General features: G+C 50.7%; 2 non-coding genes across 2 annotated transcripts; both read left to right on the top strand.

The window, feature by feature from the left end:
- Positions 1-5308: 5308 nt before the first annotated feature.
- On the top strand, positions 5309-5391 carry TRNAL-CAG (transfer RNA leucine (anticodon CAG)). Its single transcript has one exon. It is a non-coding gene; the product is annotated as a tRNA-Leu (tRNA).
- An 8565-nt stretch (positions 5392-13956) lies between these two features.
- On the top strand, positions 13957-14039 carry TRNAL-CAG (transfer RNA leucine (anticodon CAG)). Its single transcript has one exon. It is a non-coding gene; the product is annotated as a tRNA-Leu (tRNA).
- Positions 14040-22737: the final 8698 nt, after the last annotated feature.

The following is a 22737-nucleotide window of genomic DNA, read 5'->3' as shown; positions in this document are numbered from 1 at the left end:
GCAGCAGTACTGGTCCCTGGAGGTGCAAGCTGTTGTGCACCAGGGAGCGTGTTAAGCGTCTGCAGTCACCACATGTGGAGGCGTGGGTTCAAATCCCACTCCTTGACAGCAGCAGTACTGGTCCCTGGAGGTGCAAGCTGTTGTGCACCAGGGAGCGTGTTCAGCGTCTGCAGTCACCACGTGGAGGCGTGGGTTCGAATCCCACTCCTGACAGCGACAGTTTTTTTTTTTGTTTTTTTTTAAAGAAAAGAAAATAAACCTAGTGGCAGCACGTGTAATAACAGTCTCCAGGTCTTATAGCCTAATGTATACACCATAAATATTTATATGTGTGTCTATACAGTTGGTGTATATATGTGTAAGTATATTTTTTAGCCTTAAAGTTTTGATTCTCCATCCTCATTTCTTTCTTTTCCAAATCAAAAAAACACTCGTGTGAGAGCAATCTGCATCCAAAAAAACTTAGGGATAGGGACAATTTAGTGAGTACGTCGGGCTCCCTTAAAAGGTCAATTCACCCAACGAACAAGGGTGCTGCTCAGGGTGGATTGATTTAAATCACGCCGATTTAAATCACGATTTAAATCAAAAGATTTTTTTCTATTTAAATCGGATCGATTTAAATCATGATTTAATTATTATATTGGAAAAAAAAGGGAAAAGGAAATTTTTGAATTTTGACATAGAATAAAAATTAAGTCCTATGAATTGTACTGGTACATTAACCCCTTTTTCTACGAGCGTATATTGCCAGCAGACACACAGAGAGCGGGCGACTGCCCCAAGTGTTACCTACTGAGAGACAGAGAAATAAAAAACAATAATTAATAAGGGAAATATTGCATTCATAATTAGTGTTCACAGCAGAGTGACAACACAGCCCCCCTAACCCTCCCCTACCCCACAGGGAACGCCTGTACCCCGCCATGCCCCCCACAGCTGTGCCCATACACTGTCCTCACCTCCCCCTGCAGGGACCACCTGTCTCCCACGCAGTGCCCCCCACAGCTGACCCCAAACACTCTGCAGGGACCCCCTGTCTCCCACGCAGTGCCCCCCACAGCTGACCCCATACACTCTGCAGGGACCCCCTGTCTCCCCCGTAGTGCCCCCCACAGCTGACCCCATACACTCTGCAGGGACCCCCTGTCTACCCGCAGTGCCCCCCACAGCTGACCCCATACACTCTGCAGGGACCCCCTGCCTCCCCCCACAGCTGACCCCATACAGGCATACAGTTACCGGCCGGCAGCTCCAAGGTTCAAATCTGGCGCTCAGGTGACGTCATTGTTGCTGCAGTTAGACCGAGAAAGCAGGGGGTGGGCTCGGAGCCACGTGACACAGAGCCCGGCCGCCCATCCCCCAGCCTCACTGTACTGCAAGCCAGGGAGAGACTGTTTGTGTGCTGCACGGCGCTGACTCCGCCCCCCGAGCCAGGGAATGAGTCACAGGCAGCTCGGCGTGTCACACGACTCCTCCCTCTGCCACCTTCTATGCAGGCCGGATCTTGGTTCCCATAGCACAGTGACCCTGCCCACCGGCCAGTCACTGCCGCCCCTCCCCCACCACTAAGCGATCTTACACAGCAGCACAGAGCCAGGGAGGAGATGGGAGATGACCCCGCACCACACAGCGGAGCACTATGAGCCCTGGGGGTGCAGCGCTGACCCCGCCCACGCCGCACCACACAGCGCAGCGCTATAAGCCCTGGGGGCGCAGCGCTGACCCCACCCACCCCGCACCACACAGCGGAGCACTATGAGCCCTGGGGGCGCAGCGCTGACCCTGCCCACCCCGCACCACACAGCGCAGCACTATGAGCCCTCGGGGCAGTCTACCGTAGAGGCGTGGGTTCGAATCCCACTCCTGACAGCAGCAGTACTGGTCCCTGGAGGTGCAAGCTGTTGTGCACCAGGGAGCGTGTTCAGCGTCTGCAGTCACCACGTGGAGGCGTGGGTTCGAATCCCACTCCACACAGCGCAGCACTATGAGCCCTCGGGGCGCAGCCAGGGGTGGGATTCAGCGGGTTCTCCCCGGTTCGGTGGAACCGGTTGTTAAAGCTATTGCTCTCATTTTTGGCACCATTAGCCGGCTCTCACTTTTGAAAATGAGATTTCAAATTTTGAGGTCTGCGGCAGATTCTTTCCGGCGTCCATGCTCCCGGAGGCCACTGCAACATGGCGGCGGCCAGCAAGGGAAGTGCGGGGGCCTCCGGGCTGCGAAGAAATCGCGGCGGAGCCGCCGTCCCTGTACCGGAGCACAGCCCGCTGCCACCACCGCACCGCAGAGCGCCGCCCGCTGCCACCACCACAGAGCCCACCTGCCCCTGCCCCAGCACAGCTGCCCCTGCCCCAGCGCTGCTGCTGCCCCTGCCTCAGCGCTGCTGCTGCCCCTGCCTCAGCGCTGCTGCTGCCCCTGCCTCAGCGCTGCTGCTGCCCCTGCCCCAGCGCTGCTGCTGCCCCTGCCCCAGCGCTGCTGCTGCCCCTGCCCCAGCGCTGCTGCTGCCCCTGCCTCAGCGCTGCTGCTGCCCCTGCCTCAGCGCTGCTGCTGCCCCTGCCTCAGCGCAGCTGCCTCTCCCCCAGCACAACCAACCTGCCCTAGCACAGAGCCGCCATCGCACGAGCCTGGACCACTGAATGACCCCTGTGACTACTTCACCTGTGCCAGATCCCTTCCCAGGTAAGCTGAATTCGGACTGTAAGACGGACCCCCATTTGACACATTATTTTTTTTCCCCCTATTTTCCTACTGAAAATTGGGGTGTTCTTATGGTCCGTTGCATCTTATAGTCCGAAAAATACGGTAATTTATCCTGAGATTACAGAGTCTGCAACTTTTCTATCTAGCCAGTTAGAAGTGACTCATTGTAACACTTAGGGTACCGTTACACCTAGCGATGCACCAGCGATCCCGACTAGCGATATGACGCGGTCAGGATCGCTGGTGCATCGCTAGGTGGTCGCTAGTGAGCTGCTACACAGGCAGATCTCACCAGCGACATTGCTGGGGACGGGGATCGCTACTTACCTGTCAGACGCGGCGATCCTGCGTCCTCCCGCCCTGGGCGCCACAGGAAGCCCAGCAGGAAGTGGCCGACGAGGAATGGACCAGGAGCTTCTCGCACGATCAGTGATAACCAGCGGGGGAGCCGGTCGGAGGTAAGTATCACATGCAGGGATATCGCTAGCAATATCGCTGCAACGTCACAAAATCAGTGACTTTACAGCAATATAGAATCATAGAATCGTAGAGTTGGAAGGGACCTCCTGGGCCATCTGGTCCAACCCCCTGCTCAAAGCAGGATTCGCTAAATCATCCCAGTCAGATGTCTGTCCAGCCTCTGTTTGAAGACTTCCATTGAAGGAGAACTCACCACTTCTCGTGGCAGCCTGTTCCACTCATTGATCACTCTAACTGTCAAAAAGTTTTTTCTAATATCTAATCTGTGTCTCTTCCCATTCAGTTTCATCCCATTGCTTCTAGTCTTTCCTTGTGCAAATGAGAATAAAGTTGATCCTTCTACAATGTGACAGCCCTTTAGATATTTGTAGACAGCTATTAAGTCTCCTCTCAGTCTTCTCTTTTGCAAACTAAACATTCCCAAATCCTGCAACCTTTCCTCATAAGACAGGGTTTGCAGACCGGTCACCATTCTGGTCGCTCTTTTCTGAACTTGCTCCAGTTTGTTGATGTCTTTTTTAAAATGTGGTGCCCAAAACTGGACACAATATTCCAGATGAGGTCTGACCAAAGAGGAGTAGAGGGAAATAATGACTTCACGTGATCTAGACTGTATGCTTCTGTTAATACATCCTAGAATTGCATTTGCCTTTTTTGCTGCTGCATCACACTGTTGACTCATATTCAGTCTGTGATCTATTAGTATACCCAAGTCTTTTTCACATGTGCTGTCACTTAGCCCTATTCCTCCCATTCTATATATGCTTTTTTCATTTTTATTGCCCAGATGTAGTACTTTGCATTTCTCCCTGTTAAAAACCATTCTGTTAGTTGCTGCCCACTTCTCCAGTTTATTTAAATCTTTTTGAATCCTCTCTCTCTCTTCTCTAGTATTAGCTATCCCTCCTAGCTTTGTGTCATCAGCAAATTTAATCAGTTTACCCTCAATTCCTTCATCTAAATCGTTGATAAAGATGTTGAACAATACAGGGCCCAGGACAGAGCCCTGTGGTACCCCACTTGAGACATTCTTCCAACTGGATGTGCAGCCATTTACGACCACTCTTTGGGTCCGATCACTAAGCCAGTTATGAATCCACCTAACAGTTGCCTTGTCCATTCCATACTTAGTCATTTTTTCAATAAGGATTGTATGAGAGACTTTGTCAAATGCTTTGCTGAAGTCAAGATATACTATATCTACAGCATTTCCTTGATCCACCCAATCAGTGATACCGTCATAGAAGGAAATTAAGTTAGTCTGACATGACTTATTAGTTAGAAACCCATGCTGACTCTGTTTAATCACTTCATTCTTATCCAGGTATTGACATACATGTTGTTTAATAATTTGTTCAAAGATCTTTCCTGGTATAGAAGTCAGACTCACCGGCCTATAGTTGCCTGGGTCCACCTTCTTCCCCTTTTTGAAGATAGGAACAACATTTGCTCTTCTCCAGTCTTCTGGCACTTCTCCTGTTCTCCAAGAATTTTCAAAGATTATGGAGAGGGGTTCAAAAATATTGCTAGCGATATCGCAGTGTGTAACGGGGTCTTTACAGACAATGGCGTTTACCATCTGTCTGCAGAACTAAAGTAATGAAAAAGAAGCTGGTAATTAGCTTTCAAATGACATCCCAATGTCCCCTCTGGCTTTACCAGAGGCCCCAATGTCTGATTTGGACAGCAGATTTGAAAAGACATTTTCAGTCTGGGGCAGTCTTGGGGGTTCTCAATCCCCTTAACTACTCTGCAGAAGGGGTCAGGCAAATCAAGCTTGGCAGGAACATCATCCAGGAGGCCACCTACATACAGCAACATCACTTGTCCCCCTGCTCCAAATGGAATTTGAATTCAGGGGGTCAGAGCCTGGCTGTCCATGGATAAAAGTGGTCCTTGTGGTGCAGGCTTGAGGGTGCACAAATGCCCAACAGAGCACCACACAGCCCCAAGAACTGCTCCCTCACCTCAGTCTGGTAATTAGCTTTCAAATGACATCCCAATGTCCCCTCTGGCTTTGCCAGAAGTCCCACCAGGGGCCCCAATGTCTGATTTGGACAGCAGATCTGTACTGAAGTCCCTGGTGGTGCAAACTCTTGTGTCACCAGGGAGCATGTCAATGTCAGCAGTCAGGATGGCCTAGTGGTCTAAGGCACTGTGTTCAGGTTGCAGTCTCCCGTGGAGGCGTGGGTTCGAATCCCACTCCTGACAGCAGCAGTACTGGTCCCTGGAGGTGCAAGCTGTTGTGCACCAGGGAGCGTGTTAAGCGTCTGCAGTCACCACATGTGGAGGCGTGGGTTCAAATCCCACTCCTTGACAGCAGCAGTACTGGTCCCTGGAGGTGCAAGCTGTTGTGCACCAGGGAGCGTGTTCAGCGTCTGCAGTCACCACGTGGAGGCGTGGGTTCGAATCCCACTCCTGACAGCGACAGTTTTTTTTTTTGTTTTTTTTTAAAGAAAAGAAAATAAACCTAGTGGCAGCATGTGTAATAACAGTCTCCAGGTCTTATAGCCTAATGTATACACCATAAATATTTATATGTGTGTCTATACAGTTGGTGTATATATGTGTGAGTATATTTTTTAGCCTTAAAGTTTTGATTCTCCATCCTCATTTCTTTCTTTTCCAAATCAAAAAAACACTCGTGTGAGAGCAATCTGCATCCAAAAAAACTTAGGGATAGGGACAATTTAGTGAGTACGTCGGGCTCCCTTAAAAGGTCAATTCACCCAACGAACAAGGGTGCTGCTCAGGGTGGATTGATTTAAATCACGCCGATTTAAATCACGATTTAAATCAAAAGATTTTTTTCTATTTAAATCGGATCGATTTAAATCATGATTTTAATCATGATTTAAATCACTGATTTAAATCAAAAGGTTTTTTTTAATATAAATCACGATTAAAATGAGAAGTGAGAGCAGTGTGCATGTGCGCCCATAGTTACACGGACGAAAGTAGGGGCAACGATCTAACGCCAGGGTGAGGGGGGGACCCCAAAGTAAGTAAAAATCTTTTTTGTTTTACTATATGGCAATAGGTAGGTGTTTAAAAGCAGCATGTCTTAATTGTATAAACTATTAATAGCCTCCACATTTTGTTCATACTGCCCCTTTAATTCCACACTTCTAGCTTGGTTTCAGTTTTGGTTTAGTTTCTTTTTCCCTGCATTCAGTTGACGTGCCCAAACTTGTTGGATAGTCAGCAGTACTTGGCTCAGGCTGGAGTAACATCAGCAGTGCTTGGCTCAGGCTGTAGTAACAATCAAACTTCATAAGTGATCTGTGTGAGCCATGGCAGCAGGTCGTAAGAGAGACCCTATTTGGGTTCATTTTGTTGAGATGCCAGCAGCAGATCTTGGAAAGAAAGGTGCAAGAGCAAAGTGCAAATACTGTCAAAAGGATATCCAAGGACTTGTTTGCCGTTTGAAATCACATTATGAAAACTGCAATCAAATGATTTAAATCAAAAAAATCTGATTTAAATCAAAAAAATCTGATTTTTTTGATTTTTTTTTTAAAAAATTCAAGATTTTTATCCACCCTGGTGCTGCTTGCTCGTCGGGTGAGATGGGCAGCACGATTATTATCATCTAACACGCTTTCCTAAGATAATCTGCCAACACAAATCTCTTCTTGATTGGACAATCGTTTCTTAAATGACAATTTATGCTGATAAAAAAAACCAAAAGCTCTAAATTAGGAAGGAGGCTGGAGGGGGGGCGTCAGGGACTGGAGGGGGGAGACAGAGGCTGGAGGAGGAAGTGTGGTGGTGTAGACGGGGCTGCGGGAGGCTGTGTGGTGCTGTAGAGCGGGTTGCGGGAGGCTGTGTGGTGGTGTAGAGGCCTACAGGGCCACACAGCCCCCTGGTGTGACTTCCCGAGTGCCATGACAGCTGACTGTATATACATGTTTACACATACATGTATGTACATGTGCCATGACCGCTCCTTAGACCATACATACATGGATTGTCACTTACCCAAACCGAGGATGAAGAGGCTTAGCTGCTCCACATGATGATGGTGGCCGGAGAGCTGTGTTCCTCCATAGCGATGTCGTCCATTAGGCAAACTTGGTGTCCTTGTCCCGCCAGTTCTTGAGCCAGTTTAGTGTCCACGATGCCTTGTTACCTATTGGAAAAAAAAGGGAAAAGGAAATTATTGAATTTTGACATAGAATAAAAATTAAGTCCTATGAATTGTACTGGTACATTAACCCCTTTTTCTACGAGCGTATATTGCCAGCAGACACACAGAGAGCGGGCGACTGCCCCAAGTGTTACCTACTGAGAGACAGAGAAATAAAAAAACAATAATTAATAAGGGAAATATTGCATTCATAATTAGTGTTCACAGCAGAGTGACAACACAGCCCCCCTAACCCTCCCCTACCCCACAGGGAACGCCTGTACCCCGCCATGCCCCCCACAGCTGTGCCCATACACTGTCCTCACCTCCCCCTGCAGGGACCACCTGTCTCCCACGCAGTGCCCCCCACAGCTGACCCCAAACACTCTGCAGGGACCCCCTGTCTCCCACGCAGTGCCCCCCACAGCTGACCCCATACACTCTGCAGGGACCCCCTGTCTCCCCCGTAGTGCCCCCCACAGCTGACCCCATACACTCTGCAGGGAACCCCTGTCTCCCCCCCACAGCCTCCGGGCTGCGAAGAAATCGCGACGGAGCCGCCGTCCCTGTACCGGAGCACAGCCCGCTGCCACCACCGCACCGCAGAGCGCCGCCCGCTGCCACCACCACAGAGCCCACCTGCCCCAGCGCAGCTGCCCCAGCGCAGCTGCCCCTGCCCAGCTGCCCCTGCCCCAGCGCTGCTGCTGCCCCTGCCTCAGCGCAGCTGCCCCAGCGCAGCTGCCCCTCCCCCAGCGCAGCTGCCTCTCCTCCAGCGCAGCTGCCCCAGCACAACCAACCTGCCCTAGCACAGAGCCGCCACCGCACGAGCCTGGACCACTGAATGACCCCTGTGACTACTTCACCTGTGCCAGATCCCTTCCCAGGTAAGCTGAATTCGGACTGTAAGACGGACCCCCATTTGACACATTATTTTTTTTCCCCCTATTTTCCTACTGAAAATTGGGGTGTTCTTATGGTCCGTTGCATCTTTTTTTTTTTTAAAGAAAAGAAAATAAACCTAGTGGCAGCATGTGTAATAACAGTCTCCAGGTCTTATAGCCTAATGTATACACCATAAATATTTATATGTGTGTCTATACAGTTGGTGTATATATGTGTGAGTATATTTTTTAGCCTTAAAGTTTTGATTCTCCATCCTCATTTCTTTCTTTTCCAAATCAAAAAAACACTCGTGTGAGAGCAATCTGCATCCAAAAAAACTTAGGGATAGGGACAATTTAGTGAGTACGTCGGGCTCCCTTAAAAGGTCAATTCACCCAACGAACAAGGGTGCTGCTTGCTCGTCGGGTGAGATGGGCAGCACGATTATTATCATCTAACACGCTTTCCTAGGATAATCTGCCAACACAAATCTCTTCTTGAATGGACAATCGTTTCTTAAATGACAATTTATGCTGATAAAAAAAACCAAAAGCTCTAAATTAGGAAGGAGGCTGGAGGGGGGGGCGTCAGGGACTGGAGGGGGGAGACAGAGGCTGGAGGAGGAAGTGTGGTGGTGTAGACGGGGCTGCGGGAGGCTGTGTGGTGCTGTAGAGCGGGTTGCGGGAGGCTGTGTGGTGGTGTAGAGGCCTACAGGGCCACACAGCCCCCTGGTGTGACTTCCCGAGTGCCATGACAGCTGACTGTATATACATGTTTACACATACATGTATGTACATGTGCCATGACCGCTCCTTAGACCATACATACATGGATTGTCACTTGCCCAAACCGAGGATGAAGAGGCTTAGCTGCTCCACATGATGATGGTGGCCGGAGAGCTGTGTTCCTCCATAGCGATGTCGTCCATTAGGCAAACTTGGTGTCCTTGTCCCGCCAGTTCTTGAGCCAGTTTAGTGTCCACGATGCCTTGTTACCTATTGGAAAAAAAAGGGAAAAGGAAATTATTGAATTTTGACATAGAATAAAAATTAAGTCCTATGAATTGTACTGGTACATTAACCCCTTTTTCTACGAGCGTATATTGCCAGCAGACACACAGAGAGCGGGCGACTGCCCCAAGTGTTACCTACTGAGAGACAGAGAAATAAAAAAACAATAATTAATAAGGGAAATATTGCATTCATAATTAGTGTTCACAGCAGAGTGACAACACAGCCCCCCTAACCCTCCCCTACCCCACAGGGAACGCCTGTACCCCGCCATGCCCCCCACAGCTGTGCCCATACACTGTCCTCACCTCCCCCTGCAGGGACCACCTGTCTCCCACGCAGTGCCCCCCACAGCTGACCCCAAACACTCTGCAGGGACCCCCTGTCTCCCACGCAGTGCCCCCCACAGCTGACCCCATACACTCTGCAGGGACCCCCTGTCTCCCCCGTAGTGCCCCCCACAGCTGACCCCATACACTCTGCAGGGACCCCCTGTCTACCCGCAGTGCCCCCCACAGCTGACCCCATACACTCTGCAGGGACCCCCTGCCTCCCCCCACAGCTGACCCCATACAGGCATACAGTTACCGGCCGGCAGCTCCAAGGTTCAAATCTGGCGCTCAGGTGACGTCATTGTTGCTGCAGTTAGACCGAGAAAGCAGGGGGTGGGCTCGGAGCCACGTGACACAGAGCCCGGCCGCCCATCCCCCAGCCTCACTGTACTGCAAGCCAGGGAGAGACTGTTTGTGTGCTGCACGGCGCTGACTCCGCCCCCCGAGCCAGGGGATGAGTCACAGGCAGCTCGGCGTGTCACACGACTCCTCCCTCTTCCACCTTCTATGCAGGCCGGATCTTGGTTCCCAAAGCACAGTGACCCTGCCCACCGGCCAGTCACTGCCGCCCCTCCCCCACCACTAAGCGATCTTACACAGCAGCACAGAGCCAGGGAGGAGATGGGAGATGACCCCGCACCACACAGCGGAGCACTATGAGCCCTGGGGGTGCAGCGCTGACCCCGCCCACGCCGCACCACACAGCGCAGCGCTATAAGCCCTGGGGGCGCAGCGCTGACCCCACCCACCCCGCACCACACAGCGGAGCACTATGAGCCCTGGGGGCCCAGCGCTGACCCTGCCCACCCCGCACCACACAGCACAGCACTATGAGCCCTCGGGGCAGTCTCCCGTAGAGGCGTGGGTTCGAATCCCACTCCTGACAGCAGCAGTACTGGTCCCTGGAGGTGCAAGCTGTTGTGCACCAGGGAGCGTGTTCAGCGTCTGCAGTCACCACGTGGAGGCGTGGGTTCGAATCCCACTCCACACAGCGCAGCACTATGAGCCCTCGGGGCGCAGCCAGGGGTGGGATTCAGCGGGTTCTCCCCGGTTCGGTGGAACCGGTTGTTAAAGCTATTGCTCTCATTTTTGGCACCATTAGCCGGCTCTCACTTTTGAAAATGAGATTTCAAATTTTGAGGTCTGCGGCAGATTCTTTCCGGCGTCCATGCTCCCGGAGGCCACTGCAACATGGCGGCGGCCAGCAAGGGAAGTGCGGGGGCCTCCGGGCTGCGAAGAAATCGCGGCGGAGCCGCCATCCCTGTACCGGAGCACAGCCCGCTGCCACCACCGCACCGCAGAGCGCCGCCCGCTGCCACCACCACAGAGCCCACCTGCCCCAGCACAGCTGCACCTGCCTCAGCGCTGCAGCTGCCCCTGCCTCAGCGCTGCAGCTGCCCCTGCCTCAGCGCTGCAGCTGCCCCTGCCTCAGCGCTGCTGCTGCCCCTGCCTCAGCGCTGCTGCTGCCCCTGCCTCAGCGCTGCTGCTGCCCCTGCCTCAGCGCTGCTGCTGCCCCTGCCTCAGCGCTGCTGCTGCCCCTGCCTCAGCGCTGCTGCTGCCCCTGCCTCAGCGCTGCTGCTGCCCCTGCCTCAGCGCTGCTGCTGCCCCTGCCTCAGCGCTGCTGCTGCCCCTGCCCCAGCGCTGCTGCTGCCCCTGCCTCAGCGCAGCTGCCTCTCCCCCAGCGCAGCTGCCCCAGCACAACCAACCTGCCCTAGCACAGAGCCGCCACCGCACGAGCTTGGACCACTGAATGACCCCTGTGACTACTTCACCTGTGCCAGATCCCTTCCCAGGTAAGCTGAATTCGGACTGTAAGACGGACCCCCATTTGACACATTATTTTTTTTCCCCCTATTTTCCTACTGAAAATTGGGGTGTTCTTATGGTCCGTTGCATCTTATAGTCCGAAAAATACGGTAATTTATCCTGAGATTACAGAGTCTGCAACTTTTCTATCTAGCCAGTTAGAAGTGACTCATTGTAACACTTAGGGTACCGTTACACCTAGCGATGCACCAGCGATCCCGACTAGCGATATGACGCGGTCAGGATCGCTGGTGCATCGCTAGGTGGTCGCTAGTGAGCTGCTACACAGGCAGATCTCACCAGCGACATTGCTGGGGACGGGGATCGCTACTTACCTGTCAGACGCGGCGATCCTGCGTCCTCCCGCCCTGGGCGCCACAGGAAGCCCAGCAGGAAGTGGCCGACGAGGAATGGACCAGGAGCTTCTCGCGCGATCAGTGATAACCAGCGGGGGAGCCGGTCGGAGGTAAGTATCACATGCAGGGATATCGCTAGCAATATCGCTGCAACGTCACAAAATCGGTGACTTTACAGCAATATAGAATCATAGAATCGTAGAGTTGGAAGGGACCTCCTGGGCCATCTGGTCCAACCCCCTGCTCAAAGCAGGATTCGCTAAATCATCCCAGTCAGATGTCTGTCCAGCCTCTGTTTGAAGACTTCCATTGAAGGAGAACTCACCACTTCTCGTGGCAGCCTGTTCCACTCATTGATCACTCTAACTGTCAAAAAGTTTTTTCTAATATCTAATCTGTGTCTCTTCCCATTCAGTTTCATCCCATTGCTTCTAGTCTTTCCTTGTGCAAATGAGAATAAAGTTGATCCTTCTACAATGTGACAGCCCTTTAGATATTTGTAGACAGCTATTAAGTCTCCTCTCAGTCTTCTCTTTTGCAAACTAAACATTCCCAAATCCTGCAACCTTTCCTCATAAGACAGGGTTTGCAGACCGGTCACCATTCTGGTCGCTCTTTTCTGAACTTGCTCCAGTTTGTTGATGTCTTTTTTAAAATGTGGTGCCCAAAACTGGACACAATATTCCAGATGAGGTCTGACCAAAGAGGAGTAGAGGGAAATAATGACTTCACGTGATCTAGACTGTATGCTTCTGTTAATACATCCTAGAATTGCGTTTGCCTTTTTTGCTGCTGCATCACACTGTTGACTCATATTCAGTCTGTGATCTATTAGTATACCCAAGTCTTTTTCACATGTGCTGTCACTTAGCCCTATTCCTCCCATTCTATATATGCTTTTTTCATTTTTATTGCCCAGATGTAGTACTTTGCATTTCTCCCTGTTAAAAACCATTCTGTTAGTTGCTGCCCACTTCTCCAGTTTATTTAAATCTTTTTGAATCCTCTCTCTCTCTTCTCTAGTATTAGCTATCCCTCCTAGCTTTGTGTCATCAGCAAATTTAATCAGTTTACCCTCAATTCCTTCATCTAAATCGTTGATAAAGATGTTGAACAATACAGGGCCCAGGACAGAGCCCTGTGGTACCCCACTTGAGACATTCTTCCAACTGGATGTGCAGCCATTTACGACCACTCTTTGGGTCCGATCACTAAGCCAGTTATGAATCCACCTAACAGTTGCCTTGTCCATTCCATACTTAGTCATTTTTTCAATAAGGATTGTATGAGAGACTTTGTCAAATGCTTTGCTGAAGTCAAGATATACTATATCTACAGCATTTCCTTGATCCACCCAATCAGTGATACCATCATAGAAGGAAATTAAGTTAGTCTGACATGACTTATTAGTTAGAAACCCATGCTGACTCTGTTTAATCACTTCATTCTTATCCAGGTATTGACATACATGTTGTTTTAATAATTTGTTCAAAGATCTTTCCTGGTATAGAAGTCAGACTCACCGGCCTATAGTTGCCTGGGTCCACCTTCTTCCCCTTTTTGAAGATAGGAACAACATTTGCTCTTCTCCAGTCTTCTGGCACTTCTCCTGTTCTCCAAGAATTTTCAAAGATTATGGAGAGGGGTTCAAAAATATTGCTAGCGATATCGCAGTGTGTAACGGGGTCTTTACAGACAATGGCGTTTACCATCTGTCTGCAGAACTAAAGTAATGAAAAAGAAGCTGGTAATTAGCTTTCAAATGACATCCCAATGTCCCCTCTGGCTTTACCAGAGGCCCCAATGTCTGATTTGGACAGCAGATTTGAAAAGACATTTTCAGTCTGGGGCAGTCTTGGGGGTTCTCAATCCCCTTAACTACTCTGCAGAAGGGGTCAGGCAAATCAAGCTTGGCAGGAACATCATCCAGGAGGCCACCTACATACAGCAACATCACTTGTCCCCCTGCTCCAAATGGAATTTGAATTCAGGGGGTCAGAGCCTGGCTGTCCATGGATAAAAGTGGTCCTTGTGGTGCCGGCTTGAGGGTGCACAAATGCCCAACAGAGCACCACACAGCCCCAAGAACTGCTCCCTCACCTCAGTCTGGTAATTAGCTTTCAAATGACATCCCAATGTCCCCTCTGGCTTTGCCAGAAGTCCCACCAGGGGCCCCAATGTCTGATTTGGACAGCAGATCTGTACTGAAGTCCCTGGTGGTGCAAACTCTTGTGTCACCAGGGAGCATGTCAATGTCAGCAGTCAGGATGGCCTAGTGGTCTAAGGCACTGTGTTCAGGTTGCAGTCTCCCGTGGAGGCGTGGGTTCGAATCCCACTCCTGACAGCAGCAGTACTGGTCCCTGGAGGTGCAAGCTGTTGTGCACCAGGGAGCGTGTTAAGCGTCTGCAGTCACCACATGTGGAGGCGTGGGTTCAAATCCCACTCCTTGACAGCAGCAGTACTGGTCCCTGGAGGTGCAAGCTGTTGTGCACCAGGGAGCGTGTTCAGTGTCTGCAGTCACCACGTGGAGGCGTGGGTTCGAATCCCACTCCTGACAGCGACAGTTTTTTTTTTTTTTGTTTTTTTTTAAAGAAAAGAAAATAAACCTAGTGGCAGCATGTGTAATAACAGTCTCCAGGTCTTATAGCCTAATGTATACACCATAAATATTTATGTGTGTCTATACAGTTGGTGTATATATGTGTGAGTATATTTTTTAGCCTTAAAGTTTTGATTCTCCATCCTCATTTCTTTCTTTTCCAAATCAAAAAAACACTCGTGTGAGAGCAATCTGCATCCAAAAAAACTTAGGGATAGGGACAATTTAGTGAGTACGTCGGGCTCCCTTAAAAGGTCAATTCACCCAACGAACAAGGGTGCTGCTTGCTCGTCGGGTGAGATGGGCAGCACGATTATTATCATCTAACACGCTTTCCTAGGATAATCTGCCAACACAAATCTCTTCTTGAATGGACAATCGTTTCTTAAATGACAATTTATGCTGATAAAAAAAACAAAAGCTCTAAATTAGGAAGGAGGCTGGAGGGGGGGGGGCGTCAGGGGCTGGAGGGGGGAAGACAGAGGCTGGAGGAGGAAGTGTGGTGGTGTAGACGGGAATCTATCTGATTCCCAAAAGGAAGATGGAAGTCCACAGCATCCATGGGGTCCCTAGGAATTATCTAGTGTCCAGAGTAATCATTCTAAAGACATACTAATAGGGAATTTAGATTGTGAGCCCCATCGGGGACAGTGATGATGTGTGCAAACTGTTAAGCGCTGCGGAATATGTTAGCGCTATATAAAAAAATAAAGATTGAGACACCCACGATTATTACCAGCCATGACGTCCCTGTAGTCCTGGACTTGCCATTCCCTATTGTAAAAGGCCGGGACTTTAAATGGTTTTGGGAACTGAGGGAGGAGAGGGAAATGTCTGAAGAGAGTGCGGCAAGGTGGACTCGAGTAAAAATGGCAAGGGTTCCCCTGGTCGCCAGGGACATGGCGGCTGCAGAAAGGCAGGTCAGGCTGAACACTCTGAAGAAGAGACGGGGTCAGGTGCAAACAAACTTAATGTCCTAGATAAAGAGGTCACATTGCCGCTGACAAACCCCAGCACAGAGGTAACAGTTGATGTGCTGAAAATTAAACTGACATATTGTGATGGTGGAGATGCCTCAGCAAAGATCGTGGTAGGAGAAATCCCAGAGAGTGCAGGTGGAGTGAAAACCCACAAAGGTTATGGAGAGTGGACTGGTGGTTCATTTGCCTCAGAGGTGGTGGAAAATGACAACTGTGCCAAAATTCTGGAAGAGGAAGGGAACTATACTGAGGCGTGTGACAACAGGACAGTAGGGGGTGAGAACTCCAGAGAACCCGAGAGTGGAGAGATGGAGTCTGGGAGCGAGAACATTGACTCTTCAGAGAGCCCTGTTGAGGCCCTAGGGGTGGTTGATGGTAATGGAGGGAAGACCCACAAAAATCTTAACCTGCAGATGAAGAAATAGGTTGAACTCTGAAGCAGCAGAGAGTGGGTTGGCAAGCTGCCCCATCTGAAACTTTAATTAATGAATTTATGGTCCGACACGTGCTAGCCAAAAGGGAACAGGCTCACGAAGTGGAGATGGTTAAAGAGACAATAAGAGACCATGTCGAGCGAGAAAAGGACCTGAGACAAGTGGCTGAGTACAGAGTTAATGAGCTGGAGAAGGAAGTCTCTGAGCTCAGAGGTCACTTGTCAACGTGTCAATCAGTGAACAAGGCCATATTGGAAAATATAGAGGTGCTTATATCGTAGATAAGTCTGCTGTGACTAGAGTGAGGATTCCGGCTGATGATGAAGCCCAGGTAGCTGGTGAAGGTGGGATGGTTCCATTCTTCCTTGTCGGATCAATCTAGAGCCTTGAGAATATCCGAATGCTCCTGGAACATCGCATGGCGTACCTAAGAGTGGTAGAGCAGCTGACACTTGAGAGACTGCAAATTAATAAACAGCTGCAGGAAAGACGAAGAAGATGGCGGCCATTTTCAACTCGAGGTATTGAGAGACGAGGGTTTCTTTAAAGGCTTGAAGTACTCAACCGGAAGATAAATGGAACGACTCCTCTCTGGGTAATAAAGACAAAAGGAGAAACTGTCAATAGAGAGACAACCGAAAGTGGCCTGATGGAAGAGGACAAGGAAGAGTTAGAAGTAGTGACTCTTCTGTGAGTTCAGTGATGCGTGACCTAGGCAGGAAACCCCTGTAGCAGACGTGGTGACAAAGGGTCAGACCAGACAGAAGGTATAGGTGTCAGGGAATCACCACACTGTACTGACCGCCAGGGATGGGGGTGGTCCAACAAAGGGGCAACACTATCAGAGGAGGTGAAGGAGTCGGACGACGGATAATTCCAAAAGGGTTCAGTGATTCGGCCCGATTTTGACAGACGGTGTGACTTTCAGAGGCGACTGAGATGGGTTTCTGGTCGGGTAATAGCAAGTGCCAAGCCACGGAGCCTTAGACAGAGTGGGGAGGTATGTGGTATGGCGAGTGTCCATGTGGTTAATGGGCGGTATGTATCACAGAGGTGGGTGGCCCTGTGATGGAAGCCTGGGCTTGTTTTGCTCAGCAGATGTACTGCTGAAGGTTAATATACATTGGGAAGGCTTCCAGGTGACTTGGAGAGATGGGTGGATCCAGACACCTACATACCCCACCCAAGGGGGTGTGTCTGAAGACCCAAGATGGAGTCTGTGTGTTTGTGCACGGGCAGTGCTGGCTAGGCTGTGCCAGAGAGAGAAAACCTGTGGTATACCTCGGGAGAGGATGCCTCTGAGGATAAGAGGTATCGAGGAACCTGTGGACAGTTAATGGACACTAATCCGTGTTAGGTACACCAAGACTCAGTGAGGTCCATGGGTACTGTAGAGCCGAACAGTGCACGGGGTGCTGCAAGTTACCAAGTACCTGAGATTCGGTTTATGCTCAGTATTAATAAATCGATTGGACTTTTGTTTTAACCCTGAGTGTCCCAGCGTATGCCTCAACGACTGGCCAAGTGAGTATTCCCCGTCCACAGATAGTCGAAGTGTCACAATGCATATACATACAGTCATACACATATTCCATGCATGTTTACACATACAGGCATATATCTACACATATACCATCATACATTCATACAGGCATATACCATGCATACATATGTTGAGGAGAGCCTTAAGATCAAATACTTAAATAACCTCGACATAAGAGATTGAGAACTACCCATAAAGTGTATTATTTCACCTTACATGAGCTTTTTCAGATCAAAGTGGGACACTAAAGATAGCTGCCATTTCCTGTTTCACCACACACCATGTGCTGGTATCCAAGATGACGCCCACTCTGATGACCTCATGGATCCGCCCACGATGACGCCCACTCTGATGACCTCATGGACCAACCCAGCCAGATTACCTTATGGATCCGCCCACGGACTAGCTCACTGCCCAACCCACTAACCAATGGAATACATCCGATCACTCCCATTTTAGAGCCCCCTTACAGGGGATATATAAACCTATGTTTGGATTAATAAAGCTCTTGGAGTTGTGCCATAGATTGATCGAAGAGAGGTTACATCCGCCTGTGTCTCTGGTGTGATTTCTTTATTGCACACTAATCAGTATCCATTTGGCCAGGAGCATGCAACTAGTGAACATTTCTTATTGCATACCTCCCAACTTTTGAAGAAGGAAAAGAGGGAAAAATAATGCGGCGCGCACAGCGAGCCGTGGCAAAATTTAGGCCACGCCCCTGACCACACCCATTTCACAACTATTCACACTCATGTCCATGCCCAACTGCACCCATTTAGCACTGCTGAATACACTGACTGGTAAAGAGGGCACAGTGGCTGGCATTATGGGCACAGTGGCTGGTACTATAGGCACACTGACAGGTACTGAGAAAAGAAAGAGAGAAAAAAGAAAACAGAGAAAGGAGAGCGAGAGAAAGAAAGAACAGAGAGAGGAAGAACAGCAAGAGAAGAAAGGACAGAGAAAGAACAGAAAGAAAGAGGGGAAGAAAGAACAGAGCAAAAGTAAGAACAGAGAGAAAGAGAGAGGGGAAGAAAGAAAGAACAGGGAGAGAGAAAGGGGAAAGAAAGAACAGAGAGAAAGAGGGGAAAGAAAGCAAGAACAGAGAGAGAAAGAAAGAGGGGAAAGAAAGAAATAACACAGAGACAGAGAAAGAACAGAGAGAGAGAAAGAAGTAAAGAAAGAGGAAAGAAAAAGAAAGAAAGAACAGTGAGAGAGAAAGGAAAAAAAGAAAGATTAGAGAACGAAAGACCAGAGAGGGAGAAAGAAAAATAGAGGGAAAGACAGAACATAGAATGAGAAAGAAAGATTCTATAGCAGCCCAGCTCCCATTGTAACGCCCACCTGACCCTCCCGGTGCAGGACATATCATGATCCACTCACATGGCCAACATCCCCGATTCCAAGGCGATCCTGCTGTCCGCACTGTCGGAGGAGGACATGGTGATGGATCCGAAGCATTCCTGGTTCCGTCACAATCTCCTCATGAATTTACCTAATTTCCAGTACATCACTTCTGGTGAACTGTCATGTGCAAGTTTTAAAGTGCTCCGCCATGTACTCCTGTGTCCTTTGGGAAAAGCCTGCTTTGTATGCCTTGTACACACTTGGCTCCACTCTGTACATCCCATACACATATGGCTCCGCTACATACACCAAGTACACACACAACTCTGCTCTGTACACCTCATACATGTGCAGCTCCGCTCTGTACACCTAATACACACATGACGCGGCTCCATACACACGTGATTCCACTCCGTACGCCCCACACACACACGCGCAGCTCCGCTCTGTACACATGTGGCTTCGCTCTGTACACTTCATACACACACGGCTCTGCTCTGTACACACACAGCTCTGCTACATCCACCCTGTAAAGCACTCCTGACCCCACACAGAAACTTTACCTCATCCAGCACCAAGACAACCAGCACAGCAGAGTCCTGCAGAGTGCAGACACAGAGGCCCCTGATCATGTGAACCCTGACTCCTCCCCTCTCACAGGTCCTGTGCGTACAGAACACACAGCCCAGCCACATCATTACTGTTAGGTGTTGGGTTCCTGCAGTGGTTCAACAGGAATCCAGAACCTCACATTCTGCGGTATCCCATTGTCTTTCGACCGCAGAGAAGATTGCTCAGCAATCCCGGCTTCCCAGAGGCTCTGCCCAGACCTGCTCTGTGGGGCTGGCTATTGCTGCCACCTTTGGGTCAGCAATGGCAATGCAGGCTGCTCAGCAGCAAATCGCTCCAGAGGCTGTCCTTCTGTCGCTCCACTGAGTATGCTCACGAGACGATCTCCCATTGGAGATCGGGAGCCACATGTCCAGATCCTTCTCCAGATCTGATTGGTCCATTTCAGGGATCTGGAAGCTTCCGGAAGGTCCTGGCTATAAAAAGTTTGCATGGCCACTCTGCTACTATGTGAATGATGATGGATGCATGAACCTGCGAATGACTCATTAAGATCCCCTCCCTCTGATATTACGAGTGTGTATAGGGACTTAGCTTTAGAGTCAGCGCCAGCCAGTGGCAAGCTATAGCCACAATAAGTATCCACACAGTACTAGCGTCCGACAGTGCGCCCCCTCTTGGGCATTGTCGACTAGCGGCAGTGTCTGTCGCTGCGCTGCAGTCTGCAGCTCCTTTTGGCGTCCGCAGTTGCGACGCCGCATACACGGTAGGTCTAGACGGATGCTGATCCTCTGCCAAGGGCCCAGCTCCTGTGACCATATACCGTGCGTGCACACCTCTGAGACCTGTGACACTGACAGGCTCAGCCCTTTTGTGTTTTGCACTTAAGGCATCTCTGTGAGTAAAACAGAGATCGCTCAGCGCACCTGGGTGACGTTCAACCTACGTGCGCTATACCGCCATATCGTACGTCCGGCATCAGCTAGCAGCAGTGTTAACACCTTCTGCACGGTGGACCCCGGGTGGCAAACGCACTTTACGTTATTTTATATTTAGTGCGTTCCGCCGTCCCTAACATTATACTAGCGCCAGGGTCTGGCTAGTAATGGCGGACCAGCAGCAGCTATTGCAGTACATTCGGCAGCTGGAGGGCAGGTTGGCGACTCTCGAGAGTTCCGCCTCAGCTGTGAAGGTTACTGAGGCTGCTGTGCAGTCAGTCGCAGAGGCTGTCTCGCATGTGTCCACGTCTGCACCGACAGTTTGCCGCCTCCCGTTGCCTGATAAATTTTCTGGTGACACTGCCTCCTGCAGGGGTTTCGTGAGCCAGTGCTCTATCCAGCTTGTTACTGGCCGCGTGATTCCCTACAGAGCGGGCTAAGGTGGGGTTTATCGTTTCCCTTCTGTCGGGCAGGGCGTTGGAGTGGGCCACGCCACTGTGGGAGCGTGGTGACCCTGTGATTCGGACCACTGCTCAGTTCCTAACATCTCTGAAGCAGGTCTTTTTGGGGCCACGGGTCACTCACGACACCTCTCTCCAGTTACTAGCATTAACACAGGGATCCCTCTCGGTCAGCCAGTACGCCGTCCGTTTCCGGACACTGGCTTCCGAGCTGGAATGGCCTGATAAAACCCTCATCCCTGTGTTCTGGAGAGGTTTGGCGGAGCATGTTAAGGATGCTCTATCTACCAGGGAGGTTCCCATAAGTCTGGAAGAGCTGATTGCTATTTCCACCCGCATCGATCTCCGTTTTTCGGAGCGCGGGCTGGAGCGTGCTCAATCCAGACGGAAGATTAGCTTGGCTCCCAACCTCTTTGAACCTCTAGAACCTCTTGAGCAAGAGAGTTTACCTCCAGAGCCCATGGAGGTGTCCCACGCCGGTCTCAAGACACGGCCGGCACAACGTTCCACACGCTGTTACCAGTGTCGACAGTCTGGTCACGTGGCTAACAGGTGTTCGCAGCGGCCGAAAAAACGACCACGTCCACTGGTAATTGGTGAGGGTCTATTCGCTATGGAGACCGTCTCCCCCAATCCAGCGCTCCAAGGGATGTTAGATAGCGGTGATTCCTCCTGGGAGGTACAGGTCACAGTGGATTCCGGGGCAGAAGGGAACTTTATGTCCTCGTTCTTCGCCCAACAGCACGCTATCCCGTTGGTACCACTTCCTCACTCAGTACCCATCAGGGTGGTAAACGGGTCGACCTTATCATCCCAGATTACCCACCAAACAGCACCCCTTTAAGCTCTCAATTCCACCTTTTCATCGGGAGACGGTGTCCCTGCTCATTATGCCAGAGGGCATCGATCAGGTGCTCCTCGGGGTTCCCTGGCTCTGTTGCCATTCCCCTCATATAGAGTTCTCCTCGGGGAGAATAATAGAATGGAGCAAAGACTGTGTGGGAAAGTGCATGGGGGGAGTCGTCCAAGTAGCCTCTGCGGAGGTGCCTGCAGATCTTTCCGCGCCACCTACTGGGAATCTGAAGACCGTGGCTCCGGTCGTCCTCGAATCACTGCTGCCAGGCAAGACCTTTGTCCCGCCTCATCTATGGTCCAAGGTTCTCACGTGGGCACACGCGTCCAGGGTGGATGGTCACTTTGGCTACAAGCAGACCACAAAACTCCTGGCAAGCTCTTATTGGTGGCCGCACAGGGCTCGGGACGCTAAAAAATACATTCAGGCATACGCCTCTTATGCTCGGAGCAGCTCCTCTAAACAGAGGCTGGCTGGGTTACTGTATCCCTTGCCGGTGGCAGACCGGGCAATGGAGGTTCGCGACAGTCTGGGTCGCACCCCGCATGTCACTCTATCCTCTAAAGTGAGTGAAGACGCCCGTCGACACACATCGGTGCCCCGCTCCAACTTCTCCTGGCGACTTAGCCATCCCTGACGCCTTCCACGTGTCCCTTCTCAAACCTGTTCACATGTCCCTGTTTTCCGAGTCATCTGCGGAGTCAGACTTGTCTTCGGACGAGCCTGAGGCCTATGCCTCTGTGGGACACAAGGTGGTACGTGGCAAAAAACTTTATTTGGTGGATTGGAAGGCTCAAGGGGAAGGGGGCCCTAGGGGGGGTAATGTTAGGTGTCGCGTTCCTGCTGCGGTTCTACAGGAATCCAGAGCCTCACATTCTGCAGTCTCCCATTGTCTTTCGACCGACCGACCGCAGAGGAGATTGCTCAGCAATCCCAGCTTCCCAGACACTCTGCCCAGACCTGCTCTGTGGGGCTGGCTATTGCTGCCACCTTTGGGTCAGCAATGGCAATGCAGTCTGCTCAGCAGCAAATCGCTCCAGAGGCTAAGTCCTTCTGTCGCTCCACTGAGCATGCTCACGAGACAATCTCCCATTGCAGAACGGGAGCCACATGTCCAGATCCTTCTCCAGATCTGATTGGTCCATCTCAGGGATCTGGAAGCTTCCGGAAAGTCCTGGCTATAAAAGGTTCGCATGGCCGCTCAGCCATGCGCTAGTATAGTCTCTAGTTGCTACTGTGTGAATGATGATGGTTGCATGAACCTGCGAATGACTCATTAAGATCCCCTCCCTCTGATATTATGAGTGTGTATAG

This window comes from Dendrobates tinctorius, unplaced genomic scaffold (assembly GCF_039654945.1).
Source record: "Dendrobates tinctorius isolate UK_male_01 unplaced genomic scaffold, ASM3965494v1 ptg000366l, whole genome shotgun sequence".
Taxonomy (NCBI): Eukaryota; Metazoa; Chordata; class Amphibia; order Anura; family Dendrobatidae; genus Dendrobates; species Dendrobates tinctorius.
This window is presented reverse-complemented; position numbering and strand designations above follow the sequence as displayed.